Raw genomic sequence first — 22,080 nt, 5'->3', positions numbered from 1 at the left:
CGAAGGCACGCCGAGCATCTGAGGCACCTGATGAAACTGGCCACTTAAACGTGTTGCCGTGGCAACTCTGTTATTGGAAAAGTAATGGAGAGGCACGTTTGTTTGCAAGCTCGCGCTGCGTGTTTAATTACACATCTATGAACGGAATTGATCTCATTTACATATGGAAATGTATCACAGGCCTGCAGAACGCTTTGGCACTGGATGATTTGCTTTTCGTCTCTGGGTGTGAGAATGTGTGGGACGGAGGAATGACAGAGACAGACACAGAGAGAGAGAGAGAGAGAGAGAGAGATGCTGAAGAATGAAGCTAGAACTTGTGTGTGTTTCAGACTGGGAATAGAGAATAAAGCTATTTCAAGTCAAACACATTCAGCCATCAGGGAGTGTAGAGATATTTAACTGTAAGAATAGACTCTCTCTTCCTCTCTCTCTCTCTTTCTCTCTCTCTCTCTCTCTCTCTCTCTCTCTCTCTCACTCTCTCTCTCTCTTCCTAACCCCCCCCTCTCTTTTCCAATTCACTCTCCTCTCTCTCTCTCTCTCTCTCTTCCTAACTCCCCCTCTCTCTTTTCCAACTCACTCTCATCTCTCTCTCTCTCTCTCTCTCTCTCTCTTCATAACTCCCCCTCTCTCTTTTCCAACTCACTCTCATCTCTCTCTCTCTCTCTCTCTCTCTCTCTCTCTCTCTCTCTCTCTCTCTCTCTCTCTTTCTCTCTTCCTAACCCCCCCCCCTTAGGAGTTAGGAAAAGAGTTTCCTAACTCTCTCTCTCTCTCTCTCTGTCTCTCTCTCTCTTCCTAACTTTCTCTCTCTCACACACACACACACACAGATATACAGGCACACCTAAACTCCTTGACAAGCCCCCCTCTTCTCTCTCTGCTGTTGAACCTCGTTTATTATCTGCAGGTCAGTGTTGTGTAAATCCTGGTGAGACACAGGGCAGAGCTTGAGGAATTACACAACGCTGGACATAAAGAAGAGAAAGCTCTTCCTCTTTTCTTTTTCTGCTCTGTTCTCTGCATGGTGTTTGAGATGGCAGACTCATCGGCAGTAAACAGGCGCAGTGAGAAATCCTCTCAGGGCTTTTTCTACACAATACTCCAGGCCTAAATGTGTCACTGCACAGATGTGTGTCGCATGTGTGTACGTGTGAGTGTGTAACTAATTCATGGTGACAGGAGGAGAGAACTCTTAATACTTCAGCATACCAAGACATTTTGGACAATTTCATGCTCCCAACTTTGTGGGAACAGTTTGGTGATGACCCCTTCCTGTTCCAACATGACTGTACACCAGTGCACAAAGCAAGGTCCATAAAGACATGGATGAGTGAGTTTGGTGTGGAGGAACTTGACTGGCCTGCACAGAGTCCTGACCTCAACCTGATAGAACACCAGTGGGATGAATTAGAGCGGAGACTGTGAGCCAGGCCAAAACTGAGTCACCATCCATGCACATGAATGTAATATGGAGTTGTCCCGTCCTTTACAGCTATAACAGCTTCAACTCTTCTGGGAAGGCTTTCCACAAGGTTTAGGAGTGAGTTTATGGGAATTTCTGACCATTCCTCTAGAAGCGCATTTGTGAGGTCAGGCACTGATGTTGGACGAGAAGGTCTGGCTCACAGTCTCCGCTCTATTCAAGCCCAAACCCTGAAAATCAACACCTGAATTCAATGATTCAGAGGGGCGTCCCAAACCTTTTAGGAATATAGTGTATGTAGTACTATACAGATGTCTTAGGCACATGGAAAAACATGGATGCCTTCGAAAGCTAGAGAACAGAAACTGTACTATAAAAAGCTCTGAACTTTAATAAACTTCAGGAAGTCAGTATTTGGCGTAACACTCTGCCTTTAGAAATGCATCAGTAGTTTCAGGTAGACTTCATTAATATTCTAATTAAACTGGCTGGCAAGGTTTTCTGAGCTTCTTGGAGAATCCACCTCAGTTCTGCTGGAGACTTCTCACACTTTGCTTGTGCATTTGCAGGTAAAACCACTATTCTTGTTTTTTTTGTTTTTTTCCTTTACCTGAAATGTAAGCATGTTATATAAAATGTCACGTTAAACATATTACGTTAAAAAAGAAATCTGAATAGTCATAAAAGAGCCATCTAAGCCTAAGACATGTGGAGTTGTGCAGTGCAGTGTGTGTAGTGGCATGGGAAACACATCACACGGCCAAATCTAGACATTTATCTACTACACATCGTTCTGAATGCTGCAGATTTTCTTGACGTAGGTGGAAAAGTCGTAGCTAAATATTCCATAAGGGATTTTTTTTAACTTCCATAACCATGGCACAGGAGCATCACAGACATTTTTGATAATCTGAATCGAGTTACAAATTAAAGTGATAAGCCTTCTAAGTTGATCAATTTGGGACATTCACAATGGGAGACAATCACATTTAGTCATATTTGTTAAAACCGGCTCCTTATCTAATACCATCTATGCAGGAGTCAAGGCTAGAAAGTAAATCGCATTTTCCGCATTTCCACGCCATACTAATGAAAATATTTTTTTCATTTCATTGTCTGTACCGTTTATCCGATCTATCCTCGGGTCACGGGGAGCCTGTGCCTATCTCAGGCGTCATCGGGCATAAAGGCAGGATACACCCTGGACAGAGTGCCAACCCATCGCAGGGCACACACACACACACTCACGCAATCACACACACTATGGGCAATTTAGAGACTCCAATCAGCATGTCTTTGGACTGTGGGAGGAAACCGGAGCACCCGGAGGAAACCCACCAAGCACGGGGAGAACATGCAAACTCCACACACACAGTGAGCGGGAGCGAGACCCGAACCCAGGACGCTGGAGGTGTGAGTCTGATGAATATATATTCATGGTTTCGTTAAAGTTACCACAAATAGATAAACAGAATGTTGGTCTATTTAGCCAGAATTCAGCCACAGCGACATCCAAAAGGTTTTCCAGTCAAATAAATTAAGGTTAATAGCCACGAATAGTCCAAGTTAGATCATCACATTAATTAGATACGTTTGCCAGGGTCTTTTGCTGGAAGACTCCCACATTAATTGGCTACCAGCTTATAAAACTGCCAGCACTTTCCCCCCAACAATAACATACAGCAGATCCTTTGTGATTATAGTAGAAACAGACCAAACAAAGAAAAGGTCAATTTTCACACAATGTATTTATTAGCTTTAAGATTTCAGTAGAGCATACAGCATGCACACACTTCACCACTTCTTAAGGTTCCTTTACAGCTCACTGCTTTCTGTTACAGATATTTAAATGTTATACTCTGATATTTTCGAGAGTGGCTGCTTGAAGAGGAATTCGGAGGTGGATTTGTCTCAGCTCTGAATGCAGATCGTAGAAATCGACCTAAAATGCCGCCATGTTTTCAGTCTTAAGAGTGAATTTAAGGGGGGGAAAAAACTTTCTTGCTTGTACATGGCCTCCTCCACCAGCATATGCCTTGGTTCCATGGATCTCCAGGAGTAAGTGACCACCTTCCAAGCCTGGCACGTCATTTTCCACCCCACACTCACTCACGTTCCCTACACATAACAGCAGAGCGATGATGAGCGCTGAAACTACGCATGACCACTTCGGCTCTGCACAGGACGAGTCCTCGGCCAGATGGTGGTGTGTCTCTGCTCGGTGTCCGCCGCTGCTGCCCGGTGACTCTAATTATATCGCTAGGAAACGACTTTCTGAAAACCTCTCTTCACTTCGCCTCTTTCTAGTTTCATTCCTCCAGCAAAATCAAGTTTATTATGTCGCCCAAATAAACACTCAATATTAATTAAAGATAATGAGGAAATGATATGGAGGAGCGTAGATCATAAGAAATGATATTGGGCAGGTAGCTAGGAATAAATATGAGCAGGAGGATGAAGTGAAAATAATCAGAAAGCAAGCGTTAGAGGAGGAAGGGATGCTGTACTTTCTCCATTGTGCAGAAGTGACACAGGAAACAATTTACATGCAAATTTTATTCTGATTAATTGAGTAGTTTTTGGATCTTGGAATTAAAACCAAATTGTGACTACTGAACTAAGCCTGATTTATTTTGAAGAAAAATATGCCTTCTTGAACCACTTTATAATAGAACAATAACTGTAACTATAACTGCTATAACAGCTATAACTGTATACTGGTTAATGTATAATGGTTTACATTGTCAGTGGGGAATACCTTCTTTCCTCCTTTCGGGGGCAGTGGTGGCTCAAGTGGTTATTGATTGGGGTTCAAGCCCCAGCACCACCAAGCTGCCACTTTTGGGCAATAGAGCAAGGCCCTCAACCCTCCCCCACCCCCCTTGCTCCAGGGGTGCTGTATCATAGCTGCCCCTGTGCTCTGACCCCAACTTCCTCAGCTGATATATGTGAAGTAAAGAATTCCACTGTGCTGTAATGTATGTGTGGCGATAATAAAGGCTTCTTGCTCTTGCTGTTAATGCCAAAAAATCTTAGCAAAAAAAAATATATATATATATATATATATATAGGAGATATTGCTTTTTTATAGGAGAGAATGCCTAAAATGATCTCAGTTATCTGCCTACAAAATTGAGACTATTTCAGGCTTGAACTTAGTTAACAATGTGAATAGGTTTAATAATTGTATCCTAGGACACACAAGATAAATTGGACAATATTCAAGACATTTTGGCAGACGCCCTTATCCAGAACAACTTACATTTTATCTTATTTTATACAACTGAGGGTTAAGAGCCTTGCTCAAGGACCCGGTAATGGTAGTTTGTTGGACCTGGGATGTGAACTCACAACCATCTGATCAATAAGCCAACACCTTAACCACTAAGCAACAACATCCCCCATTTAACGTCATTCTTTTACCATTGCATGTATTTGTTTCATCATGCTCAAACGTTTGGATCACCAAAACAATGTCCTTTATTATGAACCAAGAAACCGTTTACATTTAACAGTATGTTCGTGTTTCATAGATAAGAATATAGTAAATATAGTTCAGTGCTGATCATCACAATGTACACAGGATGGAATCTTTCAGCAGCACTTAACACCACAGTGCCATAATTACCCAGAAAGTAATAACGGATAATGGAGAAGTAGCAAGCAATAATTCAGGCATATATTTTTTTTTTTATTCTGAATATGAAAAGGGTGCATGTGGTAACTGATGGACTTTAGCACGTATGTATAAGATGTAAATTAGGACTGGAAAATTATTATCAAAGTGCTTCAGTAAATATATGAAATCTGTGTGAAAAGATCAGATGCACCCAGGTAACAAACCTGGAATAATTGCATATTTCTAACATTACAGAACGAATCAACATTCATCAGGGAGTAAATGGTTATTGATCTCGATGTCATATCCGTACGTGAATTATTATATACGTAGAAAATGAAGACTTATTTCTCGTATCTTGCAAACTGAGAACCAATTACTCATTGGAAGAGCTATATAACAGCCTGGCTTATTACCACCTAGTGGTGTACAAACCTTTACAAAGCTTTCACATCCATTACGGTGTGCTTAAACACACTGCGTGTAGCAGAAATGACTTGTAATTGCTCCATATTTACTGGTACGTAGCACTGTAAATAAATGCACAATAAAGCACAATAAAGCAAATCAATCATTAATGACTTGCTTTCTGTTACAGAAGAATTAGGAGTCTGTGAACAGCTGATACTTGGGCATTGCAGCTGATGCTTTGGCTTTGGAGTACTTGCCAGGCAAAAAGATCAGCATCTCCATCAGCATGGCTAGTTTCACTGTTCTGCATGCAGATGACACAATAACTGGTGCTAGGTCTATGTGGCTGTGTTGAAGATAGCTAAGCTAAAGTGAGGATATTGTATTGTATTGATAAGCTCCACGCTGATGATCCATTGTGGAGGCAAAAATGAATTTTTGTATGCCCTTGTTTTAAGCGAATGACAAGTGGACTCTGGGATCCTGTACAATAGCTGGATGTCATTGTAAATCACACACTGGTGATCATAGGATCCTCGAGATCATATAGATCATAATCAACAGTCTGGTGATCATAGGATCATCGAGCTCATACAGATCATAATCAGCATACTGGTTCTTGACAAACGAATAAACTCAGCTGATCACTTTATTATAACATTGTAAACGCTTTACTGTATCATGTGCAGTATGATCTGTGTCAGAAGATATTTTGATATTATTCTAATGCAAAACTGACCAAACATGGACTGCTTTTACAGTTTCAGCTACTCATACACTTCACTCCTAGATCGTTGCTTAGAAAGTCTATAGGATGTAAATAGTATATCCATTTAAATCGTGTGTATTTCTTTTTCTGAATGAAAATAAAATAAGGCAGCTGAGGATGATTGTACCTGAAAAAGACTTTTTGATGATTTAAACTCTGTCATGGTTCATGATTTAAGTTTCTGTCATGGCTTGTAACAGCAATCCATAAGTCATCAATCAAAATTGAGAACCGTGTAATTTGGGAGAACTTCTCAGGTGAGAAAAGTTTGGGTATGTGATGAGTTACTTCATGTAGTCAGTCTAGGAGTCTACATTTGGAGCTGTAGAGAGAATTCTTTAGATAAATATATACCATGCAACTCTGTAGAGTTTGTAAAATCAGGTGTTTTTGCTCTACACGAGCATCATTTCATATATATATATATATATATATATATATATATATATATATATATATATATATATATATATATATATATATATAAAAACTCATGTTCATTCTTTGGACTTGTTCAGGTTAAACTGACCCAGGACATTATTGGACTTTGAGGACGACAACAACCTCCTAATTAATACACACACCAACATGCTACATATGCTGTATCTGCATCACACAACTCCAACTGACTGACACTGTTCATAATCACGCTCTTCAGTGTTTATCATAATTCATAATCACACTCTCCGGTGTCACCTAAATGAGCATGAGGTTCCCTTTTGAGTCTGGTTCCTCTCAAGGTTTCTTCCTCATACCATCTAAGGAAGTTTTTCCTAGCCACAGTCGCCTCAGGCTTGTTCACTAGGGATGAGTTTGTCTAACATTAATCTAGGACTTTTGGACCATGTTCTGTAAAGCTGCATTGAGACAAGGTCCATTATTAAAAGCGCTATACAAATAAAATTGAATTGAAACTTCTGTCCCTAGCTCTGTGTTGTTGTTTCTGGGTTAGTTGTATGTTGTAGATGTAGCACCAGGGTCCTGGAGAAACGTTGTCTCGTTTCACTGTGTACTGCGTCAGCTATATGTGGTTGAAATGACAATAAAAAGCTTCTTGACTTGAATTATTGGGGCTTTAAAAGCACTAGAGAAAAACGACATGCATCCTTTATACACGGTGTCTTTATCTCAATCCCAAACAATATAGGTGGCATTTGTGATTAATGTGTGTAAATACTAGATCATTTTTAACAATGAAAGCGTCATTCATTTTTATGACAAAGTTATACTTTGCCTAACAGAATATACAGTACTATAATAAAGACCTCGTGGCATAAAAAAAAATATATAGAAATGGAAAAATGTTTCAATGAATGTTTATTCTTTTGAACTGACTGATGAGAATAGAGATGATGAACGGCAATAAAAGCTCGAGAAACAAAGTCACTGGCTATAAAACTGAATCTGCAAATGCGGATGATTTACAACACACACTTTTAGTCCAAATATAAAACGGGGTCAGTTTGACCCAAACGCCACACAAGGGTTAAGTTAAATTCTCAGTCGGCTCCGACACGTTCCAACATCCAAGCTTTCTCATACGCGCCCGCACTCCTCATTTCTCAGCTAGCGTTCTCGTGCCCTCTTACAGTCAATTATGAACAGTGAAAAGGCCACCAAGCTTTTTCCCCTTTCTCACTTATTTTTCCTGTGGAGAGCCTGGCGTCATTTAAAACGAATATTTCAAATATATCTCATTAAAACCCACATGGATGAAACATCACCACTAACTCTCTTTAATCATGGTCCAGAACAAAGGAGAAGAAAAACAAAGCAAGAAATACCGACACTGACTCGATCCCAAATCAAAACCTATTGAACTACATTGTGCCATAGGTTTCATGTGAGGATGAGAGGCTGAAAAATGGCAAGTTACATCGAGAGGAAAAAAAAAAAACGGATTGATAATAGTGTGATATATGCCCCCCTCTCTCTCCCACTCGCTCTGGCTGTCATTTCCGTACCTCGTTTCTTTTTCTTTCTTTTTTTCAAAATGGCGCCTGGTAAAATCAATAACCCAATATGTTCAGTCAAGAGATAACGGATGATCAGAAGATAGGCGTAATGATTCCTGAAGAGACCACAAGTGTCCAGGAGAACAAGTGATGTGAGGTGGTGAGTGTGAAAGCAAAAAAAAAAAAAAAAAAGTTAAGCTAATCTCGTGAGAACACCAATCGCTGCTAAAGTAATGATGATATGGGAGACAAATGAAAGCAATATCTCGGAATGGGATTAGACTTCGCATAAAACGTGGATATGGAAGATTTAGTTTGGTGCCGTTGGTGCCAGATGCTACCGGCTTCATACAGATGCATGTGCATCGCTGTATCAGGAAAAACACACGGCTCTTGGACAACCATGACCATGTGTTTTTGGGGTTTGAATTGGAAACAAATCAGGAAAAAAGGTTCGTAAAGACTGTTGAACTGTTAACCCACCTCCTGTAACTGGAAAATAACGCTCATGGATCTTCTTTAAACCTAATCCTACTATCCAAATATTTGGATCATGTGCATGATAATACAGGATTTATTGCAGCTATAGAGCTTTTTTTATCCCTGAAGGTTCCACAAACAAAACCGATTGGGTCCATTTTGGGTGTGTTTTGAGGTTGAGATGAAGATGTATCGACACCTGATCATCACACAGTTGGACGCACAATCCCCGTCATTCTAGGAGAATCCTGAAAGGTTCTGCGTGAAGCCTTTCAGCGAAGTGTTTCTATCCGAGAGGTAAGCTTTTAAGAAAGGAAAGAATATATCATTATCCAAAGAATGAAGTAGGAACCTGTGTCTCTGTCTGCTACCTGAATAAGTTGTGTTTAAGGTTCTGGGCTAATTGGAAGATCGAGAGGTCAGTGCCACCCACAAGGTCTTAGGTCTGGACCCTGTTCCATTCAGTGGCCATCTAACCTTACGCTCTATTCAAATTGGCGCTATGTGATAAGACCTCTCTTAGGAAGGCTGATATGAAAACCCGAGAGACGTTCCTCCCGACAGCGTCCCTATTACCAGTCGGCTTCCTTCAGAGAGCAATTCCTCAATCGCTGCTTAGCGATACAGTGTGTGATGTTTCAGCGTGTGTTTTTTCTTCGTCTGAAACGTTCTCAAGGGAACCTCCGTCTGCAATCTGAGCTGCGTCTGGCTGATCTGCCGATACACAGCGATTTTTTTCTTTTTCTGCAGTTTTTTTCCCCCCTCTTCCTTTTAACTGCTATTAATCTACTCTTTGTCGTTTGACACGGATCGTCTGGAACAGAACAGCTTTTCGCATGTAGAGACACATGATAGCCGGGGGATGCTTTAAAAACACTTGCTATTATTACTGCCTCAGGACTCTGTCCTAATGAGTTGTCGGCTCTTGTGATAAGCTTTCACTTAATTGTGTCTTTTGAACACAAGCATGAACAGTGTGTAGACTCATTACAGCCCGAACTGCACTTCTAGAGTTTCAGGACTGAACGAATTACCCCAAGGCTTCCTCATTATATGCTCTCTAATGCAGCCAGCACAATTTCATTAGATTTCTATTTAAAAAAAAAAAGAGAGAGAGAGAGAGAGAGAGAAAAGAACAGTGTGATAATGTTTATACAGAATGTATGCAACATAAAGCACAACTGTAATTGATAATTGGCTGCACAATGACTAATCAGACACGCCTGAATGCTTGTTCTTTAAATTCCCATCTAGTCTTTGTATCAATTTACAACTAAATGGAAACGGTCCACTCTCTGGAATCGATAATGCTTGTTCTCTCTCTCTCTCGCTTTCTCTCTCTCTCTCACACACACACACAGTCACTAGTCATAGCTTTGGGTTGGTTCCAACTTTGTGGTGATGGAGGTGGCTGGTGTGTAAAGACCTCACCATTCAATTCCCATCTGCAGCAGTGGAGAATACTAATCAGGAACACCAAGCAGTCACGCACCTTCCACTTCCCGTCAAGAATCTGGGGTCCCTGGACCTGCTGGCTATGTGATAATCTGGTAGCGCCCTCTACGGGTGACGTGGCTTAACATTTCTACCTTCTTCCGTGCGCACGATCATCCTGCTTCTAACAGTGACAGATGTAACCTCCTGTTAATCCAGCATCCTAAAGGGTTTTGCAGATGATTTTCTGAGTAAACCCTTTAACAGTTCTGTGTAGAAGCCTGGAAGGGAGAATTCTCCTCTCAGAAAAGGGTTTTTAAATAGAACTGCTTTATGAAGCTTAACTATTTTTTTTACAGTGTAGACAGATCATTTACTTCAATTATGGAATCCTCACAGGTTCACAGAGTAATCAAGGGTTGTACTGTGAAGGCTTTGTTACAGGGATACGCTCTGCTGCAAACTGAAATTTTGCACATGCCTCTACAAACTGAAATTTCTTCTGCACATTACAGCTCCATGTTTTCTATATGCTGCTACAACTATTTTGCAGTTTACTGGTCAGTGCTACTTTTATGTTTTTGTCTTGTTTATTATCTGTTTCTACTGTCTTTTGTCCTGCACTGTTTGCACAAGGTTGCACACATGCACTTTATATTAATAGGTTACATTTTTTTTACTCTTTAGCCCTAGTTCTGTGTTGTTTTATGTAGCACCAGGGTCCTGGAGGAACGTTGTTTCATTTCACTGTGTAGTGCATCAGCTATGACAATAAAAGCATCTTGACTTGACTCTGTGGTAGATGTTCAGCACCATTCATGGCACCATCAATTACAACTAAGGTGAATTTAGACTAGCCAGCTCCACTATTGGCATATTTTTGTATGGTGATAAGAAACTGGAAAACCCAGATAAACCATGGAACCTGGCTCTGGATACCTGTAACATCATGCCACCTTAGGTTATACAGGTAAAATGGTGGTCGTTCAAGTGGTTATGACTCTGGGTTATTGATCAGGAGGTTGGGATTCAAGACCCAGCACTGCCAAGCTGCTACCTTTGGGCCCCTGAGTAAGGCCTTCAACCCTTCCTTGCTCCAGAGGCATGATATCATTGCCCTGAGCCCAACCTCCAAAGAAAAGAAAAGAAGTTCACTGTGCTGTAATGTATATGTGATTAAAATAAAAGGCTTCTATAATAATAACAAGGTCAGCGCAGTGCAGACAAGTACACAGTTCTGTAATAAATAAAGTGCAAAGCATATACACAGTATGTATTCTAGACGACTGAAAAGTTTCCCAGACTGAAGTTGAAGAAGAAGAAGCGTTGCTCACTGTAGCAGCACAGATGTTGGAATAATGGCAGCTGGTGGAGGTGGGAACACCTGTCCCACACTGCCCACCTGACTGGCAACCTCACTTCCCTGGTGTCTATGCAATGACAGATGGTGTCCGTAGATTCTGATCTATCCTCGTGCCCCCTCCCCCAACACTGTTCCCTTGCCATGCCCAGAAATGAGGCCTTATGCCCAGGTAAGAGATCTCCTGCCAAGGGAACACGTGGGTCAAGCTCAGCCTACTTGTCCAGACTCTCCACAGCAGCACAGGTCAATGCTGTTCAGAGGCTTTACACTGGCAGGCTGACACATTCAGACAAATACAAACATTAGTGTCCCCAGGTGGTCAATGTTTGAACTGCACTGAGTTGATAACTTACTTGTCATCAAAACATAATAGCAGGACCGCCTGGTCCAGGAAACCATCTATAAGAGTAAATGTTGTAAATGAAAAGGTACTGGGACATATCAGTGATGAGTCCCAGAGTATTTCCGTTCCTCAGATAGCTTTAAATAGGATTAAGGAACTGTTAAAACTTCAAAAAAGGTTATCTTCTGCTTGTTTCTTTAGTATCTGAGCAGGTTTGGAGCTCTAAATATCTGAAGCTGTATCCAAATTCAGATATATAGCTGAAATGTGTGTGGCCTAAACTTATATGAAGCCCCAACTACAAAGAATTTGGAGACACTGAAACAAAAAGCAGCAGCATCGTCATGCTGATGTGTCCATCCTGACTCTGACGCTCATCTGGCTCTGACACACCATTAACTTCTGCCACATCACTCCAGTTCACCATTGGTCTCAACAATTATTTTTTTAATCCCACCAGCACTGTTATTTTGTCTGGGTTGTTGAAGGTCAGAGTCAAGCCCTAGCAGCACCAGGTTACTACTGTTCGGCCCTTGAGCAAGACCCTTAACCCTCTAGGCCTCACTGCATCATCAATTCCACTTTGTTGTAATGTATGTGTGGCGATAATAAAGATTTCTTCGTGTTTTTTTCTAACTAATTTAGTTGTATTTCCACAAACTCATAGCTTTACTTAAACCACGTGAACCTGACCAGGCAGTTACTAAGGATGCTGTAAATTCATCACTTATTTCTGCATGATCTCTGTGCCACAAGCTTCATATCTGGCAGCTTAGCTCACGGCCACATGCATAAACGCATGAAAGTAAAAATAAAACCCAAATCCCACAGGATCTCAATACAGAGCACTAGTTTCAACCAGATACATAGTGAACATTTCTGGCAAACTCCTGCGACTCCTATTCCAGTCAATTTAGAGCACATTAACAGGTTTATGCATTATACATTCATTATATATTATGTATTTTTGCGTTATATATTAGTTAGCTTTAGAGCTGTTACACATGGATATCAATACTGGATATTTCATCAGCTTGCATCAAAACATTTTTTACCTGAAACTGAAATTCAAATGCATTTTTCTTTTCTTCCTCATCGTGACACACAGTATTTCTGAATGAAATTGCATATTTGGATGTAACACCACTTTGTTTTTCATTCATCACATTTTGATTGGATAATTAGACGCTAACCTGCAGTCAATCGTGAAGGACTGCTCACCTGCCCAACACCACCGGCATGCTCATTAGAGAAGGCGGTGATGGAAGAAAAATGAAAATTTTGTCCCCTGAGTGAGGTCATAATTATGTAAACCTGTACATGTAGCTGGAATTAAAGAAATGATTGATTCAGCAAACACCTCAATGTGTTACACATGCAGGTAGATGATTGCTTATTTTGTATTTGTTTAACATTCTCCCCTAGTTGGCTGACATAATCATAACCTAGTAGGTGTTTGCATTTAGTAGTGCGTCCTGATGTTTTCACACTACTAGGTGTACTCTCTTGAGACTCGTATGTAAGAAGCAGACTGAGAGTGAGAATAAGGAAAGGTCATGGCATGCTCTTGAAGCTGATTGGAGAGTTCATGTATTGGATGACCCATGGGTTAAAGCTCAACAGGGTCACGAGCTGTACTGACTTGGGTTGGCTTTATAAATGTGTCTATGGCTGGCTTAATAATGGTGTAAATGTTGATTTATCACGCTCAACCTGGTGACATCCACGTTCTAGCCTTTAATTTCCATGTCCATGCCAATTAGAGAGATGCGAAAGAAACCTCAGAAGTGGATTCCTATAACTGTCTCCTGTCAGTAAAGATTTAAAGTCAATCCTGTTCTAGTGGCGTTCGGGTCTGCTCATTACCATCCAGTATGAGTTAGGTCAAATACTGTTTTCTCCTTCAACAGCAACAAAAGTCCATCTTTTCTCCTTATGTCGGTTATTACTGCTCCCTCTGGACTCATAATGGCACATTATGTGATCCTCTGCTGTCACGTAAAACAGGAATAGCATGGTCTTGACTGCAACTGTTTCTGTCATGGCATGTTTTATTCCTCTATAACGACGACTGCAGCCAAATATCACTTTCCCCCTGCGAAACAATTTCTGATGATAAAAGAGTATATTCTGCCATTTTGTCTCAATTTGCTCCACTGTTTTTAGAGTTCGCCCTGAGTAAAGGCCTCCTGAGACTCCCGGTGTTTGGTGCGACTGTCTGTAAGACTCTGCATGACAACCATCACCACCAGCAGCAGAAATACATCTCCATGACAACTCTTCAAAATATAGCAAGGAACACTCAGAGACTGATGGCCGACTTATTACTGGAAATATTGGGGCTGCAGTCGGAAGTAAGCGCTCTTAAAAGTTTGAAATGTCTAGTCTCAATTTACCAAAACTACTAAGTACTATAAATACTATAGAACATCACACCCATGCTCAAAGGGAGGAGCAGCAGGAAGGACGGTTAATGACAGGGTTGCCAGCGTCAGAGTTTCCACACCAAATGCGTTTAAAAATACTTACAATGGTCACAAAGATTAATATGAAATAATCCGAATTAAAACTTTGTGGAAACAAAGCTAAGTGTGTCTGTGACATTGTACAGAACAATGTTTATTCTAAGAGTGGGATTATAGCGTGGATAATGCCCTTATATCAGAAATCCTAGTTAATTGAAGGGAACTGAGATTATGAAGCCTTTATTATCACCAGACGTAGATTACAGCATAGTGGAATTCTTTTCTTCGCATATCCCAGCTGAGGAAATTGGGGTCAGAGCACAGGGGAAGCTATGATACAGCATCCCTGGAGCAGGGAGGGTTAAGGCTTTGTTCAATTGCCCAGCAGTGGAGCTTAGTGGTGGTGCTGGGGTTTGAACCCGCGATCCACAACCCAGAGCCTTAACTACTTGAGCCACAACTGCCCCATAATGATATTATATCTACTGTGTTGCACACCAGTGTTGGGAAACACACCTGCTGTATCATGGATGAACAAAGGTATGAGTAAAACCACTCACAATGAACTGATCGACTGCATTCTATCAAATCTCATCTGCCTGTTCACTCAATTGTAGCACAAGTCAAGTGTAATGACCTTGGATTTCTATGTCAGTAATGTCATCCTGCCCCACCAATCTATGACCACTAGCCTCTGCTGGTTTTGATTTTCCATCACTGAATCATGTAAGTACAATTGCAATACAATGCAAGTGCATGTGCACCTACTTCTGTAAATTATCCAGTCATGGGCACCTTTATTACTAACTTATTAATGACTCCCATCTCTTTCATTCAGCTAGTGTTTCAGTGTTTCACTCAGTTCTTTCTTAAAAAGTAACAGTGGACAGCAAGACCCTTTTTAACTAGATTCTAAAGCAATGCAGCAGCATGGTGGCACAGTAGGTAGTGTTACTCTGGGTTTCTTGTAGGTTCTCCGGTTCCCTCCTTCCTCCCAAAAACATGCTGGTAGGTGGATTGGTGATTCGGTGTGAATGTACTGTATGTGAGGCCCTTTGAAGGACAGTAATCATATACCAGGTGTATTCCTCTCTTATATATTCAGTATTCCCAGGATAGTCTTTGGACCTACACCAGCTCTGACCGGGATAAAGCTATTACTATAGATAACAAATACACCGTATCACTATCAGTGAAATGCATACACATCACTGGTTGGCTATGTGCTGGCCTGGATCTAAGCAAAATTAGGAAATAACGTAATGATTTTTATGTCACCCAAAGTTGTATTGTCTGATAGAATCAGGCTACATATCAACTGATGGATGAGCCAGTGAAGGGATTCGAGTCACTCAAGAAATTCATCAATCTCAAGGAAGTCAATCATTGCGTTTGAGATACTAGAAGAAGAAAAAATCTAGCATGAAAAGCTGAATGATTTCAGAGGACCGGAGCATTAAAATGTGAACCAGCTGAGCTTCATTTTAGATTTCAATCCAAAAACTCAAAACTGGTGAGAAAGTCAAAAACTCTAGACGTCAGGGTAGAGGCTCTGGCTATATTTAATTAGACAAGAAACAATCCATTGTGGAATGACAAGAAATATCGTGGAATCTTCAGGCACCATCAGTGCCATGTGGATTAGAGTCAAACAGGCTGTCAGACTGCTTGTTTACATCTCTCTAAAGCCAAATGCCATTCATTTGGCACTGTGCTCTTTCTCTCTGGCTGGAAACCCTGCCACTTCCCAAACTGAGATCAGGAGAGAGAAAGTTAAGCTATAAAGTCTACCGTGATGCACTGGGTTTTTTTTTTTCTTTCTTTCTTTCTTTCTTTCTTTCTTTCTTTCTTTCTTTCTTTCTTTCTTTCTTTCTTTCTTTCTTTCTTTCTTTCTTTCTTTCTTTCTTTCTTTCTTTCTTTCTTTCTTTCTTTCTTTCTTTCTTCTTCTTCCCATTTCCCCTCTGTGCAGTGCATCTGGGGACTCTCCATCATCAGCGAGTGTGTAATGAATCCACAGAGACGCGTTTGGGCAAATAATTGAACTGTTATCACTCACGACTTAATTACACACACAGGGAGTCGCTCGGCAGAAGCAGCCAACAAGCGGGCCACTCAGTCAACTCGGAAAAATATGAGAGACTGTGTGTATGTGTGTGTGTGTGTGTGTGAGACAGTTCCATCATCTTGGGAGAACAATAAAGAAATTAGCACATTAACATATATTTAAAGGCGTGGCACAGAAGGAGATTTGATCCTGTTCTGCACTTATGTATATATATATATATATATATATATATATATATATAGATAGATAGATAGATAGATAGATAGATAGATAGATAGATAGATAGATAGATAGATAGATAGATAGATAAATATAAACTCAGATGATGACAAGAGGGTTTGAAGGTGGCTCAGAGTTTTAGGTGGCAGGGTTGTAGTTGTATTAGCATGACGCTAATCAGCTGCTGGCAGCATGGGATGAGCAGGCGGTCTCAGCCTGGTGCCGTGGCACCCTGGGTCGGTGGCGTGGAGTTTGAAGTTTAATGATGCCAGCTGCCGACTCTGCCAGCCTGCGGGCACTAACGAGCTGGCGATGCCAAAAGAGCAGGGCACCTGGATGCCAGGCACGTGCAGCGAGAAAGCAGTACGGGTGGTGAGACGGAATGCCCGTGAAAGGGGGCACAAGGCGTGCAGAAGCTCCAGCTTTCTTTGAAGAGCGCCCCCTCCTCACCACCCTCCTCCATTTCCATATTTCATTACACACTGCTGAGCGACAGGCCCCTGCCAGATGTTCTATTTTCAGCTATTTAAATTTTGACCTGCTTTCCGCATGCCACTGTGCATGAAGAACAGAAGTGGGGTATGGTGTGGTAGGGAGGGGACGAGATTTCAATCAACACCAGCACAGATGCTTGGATAGATACGAAGGCAGAAGGGGGGCTGTTTATTGTGTTGCTCTCTGAGAGAGCAAAGAGAGATTTAACCCTGTTTAACTCCCACAGTATGTTCGCCTCAGAGGCTCAGTGGCTCGCTGCATATCAACGCCAATATTCACTGCAATGAAATAAAATCACAGAATTCACTTCAGTTTTTTTTCATTGAATATCTTGTATGCAAACAGCATCAAGGATGTGCAAAAAATTCGGTACAAACGAATGAATCGTGAGTGTGACTGCGGCACTGCTTCTCCTAGCAGCTATTATCATGGAATTTGTATAGAGACCTCAGCAACCAATATTTCACACCAAACTACTGGGACACAGCTGACCTTTCTCTGAGTGAGTGTGTGTGTGTGTTTATTGGAGAGCTGCAGAGAGAGAGAGAGAGAGAGAGAGAGAGTGTACATACATTTCCAGAATACATGCACTCCAATGTTCTTCGATGGTTCTTTCAGCACTCTTAAAAATAAAGGTACTAAATTGTATGTTTCCTATTTGCTGGTCTGGTGCCATCAGTAGTACAATTTTTTTACCTTTAATATGTATCTTTCCCAAGTGGCGCAAAAGAAAAGCATTCAATTTTCCAATGGTGCTGCAGCCAGCCACAGCAGAAGTGCATTAAGGCCAAGAGCGAGCCTTTATTTATCTCATATACATTACAACACTGCGAAATTCTTTTCTTTGCATATCCCAGCTTCTTAAGACGTGTTGGCCATGATACAGCACTCCTGGAGCAGAGAGGGTTAAGAGCCTTGCTCAAGGGCTCAGCAGTGGCAGATTGGCAGAGCTGGGGTCTGTACACCAACCTTCTCAGTAAGGTAACCCAGAGCCTTAACCATTGAGCCATAACTGCCTTTATCAAGAGAGTTGGTCATGCTCTCTGGGTGAGTGCCTCCCCTTTCTACCACAGTGACACCAGCCAATCGCAGGCATCTGTGAGCTCATGTATGCAGGATAGGGCAGATATCCTTCTCCTCTGTGGCTGTTACTTTGCAATTAAGATGCAATTGACTGGATTCATGTGTCTTAGAGAAAGCAGGTATCGGGTATTGAGGTTTTGACCATCCCCAGTAGGTAGCTCTCGTGTCATAGGGGAGAGCTGGCTGGTGGATGGGAACTGGCAGGTGACCAAACTGAAAGGGTTCTGGACTTACTTTAAGGACAACTGATGTGCCTTTAAAGTTTTACTCTAAAAGAAATCTTTTACACTTAAAGGTACACCACATGGACCGTCCACGATAAAATATATAAACCATGTGGTGCAATACCTTTATTTCTGAGAGTAAAAGGTGCACTGGATGATTAATGGTTCCAAAAAGGTTTCTAACCCTTTCTGATATATAAAAACTCCCTCTGAGGGCTGTATAAAACTCATCATCTTATTTTTGTAAATGTTCTGTGGGCTCTTTAAGTTTTAGATAAATTGTGAAATGTAAGTATTTTCCTGTTTTTGCCCCGGGGGGGCAACAAGCAGGAAGCACTCTCATAGGGTTTTTCAATTAATTTTTCTTTTATAGACCAAATTGAAAAATGTTCCATAGTAAATGAAGAAAGGGTTGTACATTTCCACAGACAGATAGATATTTAGATGGACAGATTTGCAGGACTGGGTGTTGTCAACACTCGAGCCCATCAATCACTCTAACCCAATCATCTGTAAGCTGTGCCTGGTGCATAACCCAATCACTTGTAAGCTTGCTCTGCTCATAATCCAATCAGAAGTAAGCATTCCCACATGGCACTTGACTCTACCAGCCAGCATCACTGAGCTGATGCCAGGAAGACATCATCCACGGCTCATCTCAGGTCACTCGCAGCACGCCAAGCGGGATCAAATCAGGACCGTCTCTCGAGTGAGATCCACAGCTCAACTTCCCTGCTGCAGTGTGCCTGAAAAGCACTAATCTTTCTCACCTCATTCATACCTGCATGACGGAGCACACATGCATTCTGAGCTACAAGCCCTGATAAATAATATTTGTATTAAGTTGGTTGCTGTATCCCAGGAATTCCACTGCATTGAAAGAACACAAGATGTATAGAAGAAAAGAAACGTCATTCACACTAGCAAGACATTTAGCGTGTTAGGTTTTCCACATGTTCCATCTCACAGCACAAATAGGGCAAATGGTATATGTGAAGGGAACAGAAAAATCTTCTCAATTTCTTCACATATCCTTTCTCCTCCCTATCCTCCTGACATTTCTGTAGTAAACATGCCGGTTGTCACACGATGACTTCGCGTCTGGAAATGGAGTGGATCATGACAAAACTTCTTTTCAATCTATTTTTCTGTCAATTCTTTAGATTGATGCTGAAATTCTGTGTTTTTTTTGGGGGGGGGGATTGTCATTTCTTGTTCTTATCCAGGCGTAGTCGCATGCGCTGCATCCAATATGATCCTGTTGCGCAATAAGGATGCGCAATGCATTTATAGCCTTTATTTATGACATGCTGATAGTGCTGGCATTTCTACCTCTGGGCTTTTTTTTTTTAAAAGGTTTTTTCAGTGTTTTGAGGAGGGGGTATAGTGCGTTCATATTTATTCATTTTTACAAAAAATAGTTTAAGACCGTACTCATTTCAAGCTGAAAGCCAAAATCAGATACGGAAAGAGTTACAGTGTTAGACTACAACGCATCCCTGGTCTACGAGATCCGTACAGGAATAACAATTAAAATCTCACTTGACTTTGAAATGAAAGTACCCTTTTTTTTTTTTGGCCCAGAAATTATGCAGGATGCAAATGCAGGATGTAAACTCGAGTTCGCCGATTTCATATTCATAAATTTAGATCTCTGTAAATATTCATTCTGAAGTGTTGCCATGAAATCATTGATATCAAAAGCCTTTAATCCACCTGTACTCACAAAACCTGCTGTGAATGCAGCAACCCAAAAACACCTTCCACTACGATCAAGTCCTTTTCTGTCACTGTTCATAATGTAATATATTCAACAATATCAAAGCAGCTTAGGCAGCACAAACAAGGGTTATTACTTCATAGTCTTGTGCATCTGTGTGGATAGACCTGCTGGCAAAAAAAAAAAAACACACACACAGTGGCATCTTCTAGTCTTGATCTTCTAGTGTAACGAGGGAGTACAAGTTCTGGTAATAAGTTGTTACTGGAACTTCAGCAAAGTCTAATGAAATTGGGGGAAAAAAAATGGAAAGGCTAAGAATGTTCCACACAGCTAATATTTGCCCATCCACTCACTTGTATAAGAGCTTGCTATTCTGAGAGATAGAATAATCCAAAGCCAACAGTGACGCCTTAAACCCAGGGAACACGGAGCACTGAACCAAATACGCACAGGCGGCGTCGCTTAATACCTTCTCTGGAACATTCTTAAGGTGAACAAACTACTTTAAAGATATTAAAGTATACCTGTAGCCAGAAATGAGCTGCTGATATATTAGTGTTTGTGGAGGAGTTCTCCTGAGAGAACGGGAGATTAGATTATACCGGTCTGATTACGGGTGATAATGAATAAAAGTTGGCAGCAAAATGATCAAGGTGCATTGACCTCTAACCATGTAGGAGCCACAGGCCTTTGTACAGATGTTCTTTATTTGGGGAACAGCTATCAAATGCCGTTGGTCTAGAAGAATTTCCTAACCATGGACGGTTCCATCTACAAGACAAGTCTCAGACACAGCTTGCACAGGGATTTGTAGACTGGATGCTACGTTAACAGTGGCGGCTGGTGCTCCAAAAATATTGGGGGGCGCAAACATCAAGCTGTTAGTAATGCAGGACTGTAAATAGACATTTATCAGGTGATTATGTATCAATACTGATAAGATGAAATATTGAAAATGTTACTGTTAAAGTCAAGCATTAAAGTATGCAACTATGAATCAGGGAATTTGAGTTCAATATGAGTTTATCATCAGTAATGAAGGTAATCATTAAACACACACACACACACACACACACACACACACACTGGAAAGTTGCCTAGTCACAGGCCAGTGGCACTATTTGAAAAGAAATGTTGCTTTCCTTTCTTTCTGGCATCACTGGACTGCTGCTGAATTTGCAAATTGGGTCGATCTGGCCCAAGCTCACTGATTCTTTTCTTTTCTTCATCTTGTGAAAGGCGATTTTTGTAAAGATAGAACAGAATTTTCTTTCATCTCGAGATATTTCGACTTGCTTCCACATTAATCAGTACCTGTCCTTTAACTGACAATCTGCTGAGTGGTAATGAGACTCGTTGAGAACGGTCCAATCACATGAGGCCAAATATATAAAAACAATATTGATTCGCTATCAACAAAAGTGGGCGGGTCCGGGGCGCAGGTGCATAGTCCAAGGACAATTTGAAACAAGCCAATCAGAGCTCAGCCTCAAGCCACATGCATTTCAACATACATACACACTTGTTTGTCCGGTGCACACGCACCACACACACACACACACACACGACTGAAATACAGTTTTTATTTTTTTATTGTAAATAAATGATAATACGACTAACAGTGGAATAGTACGACTAAATTATTTTATTTTGTTATTAAAATATATAATTAATGTTAACATGTTAAAGTAGCAGTCTGCTCTAAGGGGCGCCCCTATTGACCGGCCGCCACTGCCCGTTAAATTCAAAAAAAATAAATAAATAATAAATAAAAAAAATAGATGAAGAAAGCGTGAAATTGTTGATTGGGTGATTTTTGTTGAGACGAGATGTTTGTGTAGCTTTTATGGAAGGAGTCTCCAGTGTCAGTGCTTCATAACAGACAGAGGTAAAGTGTTAACTTCAACTTTTCTGGCATAGGATTGTCCTCGAGACCAGTGTGCTTTTTCAGTGACATGACTTCAGGACAGGTTGGTGAGGGACGGACTGTCGCTCCATATAAAGTAACA

Source organism: Hemibagrus wyckioides, linkage group LG02 (genome assembly GCF_019097595.1).
Source record: "Hemibagrus wyckioides isolate EC202008001 linkage group LG02, SWU_Hwy_1.0, whole genome shotgun sequence".
NCBI classification, from domain to species: domain Eukaryota; kingdom Metazoa; phylum Chordata; class Actinopteri; order Siluriformes; family Bagridae; genus Hemibagrus; species Hemibagrus wyckioides.
The sequence above is the reverse complement of the archived record's forward strand: the minus strand, read 5'-3'. Positions refer to the sequence as shown.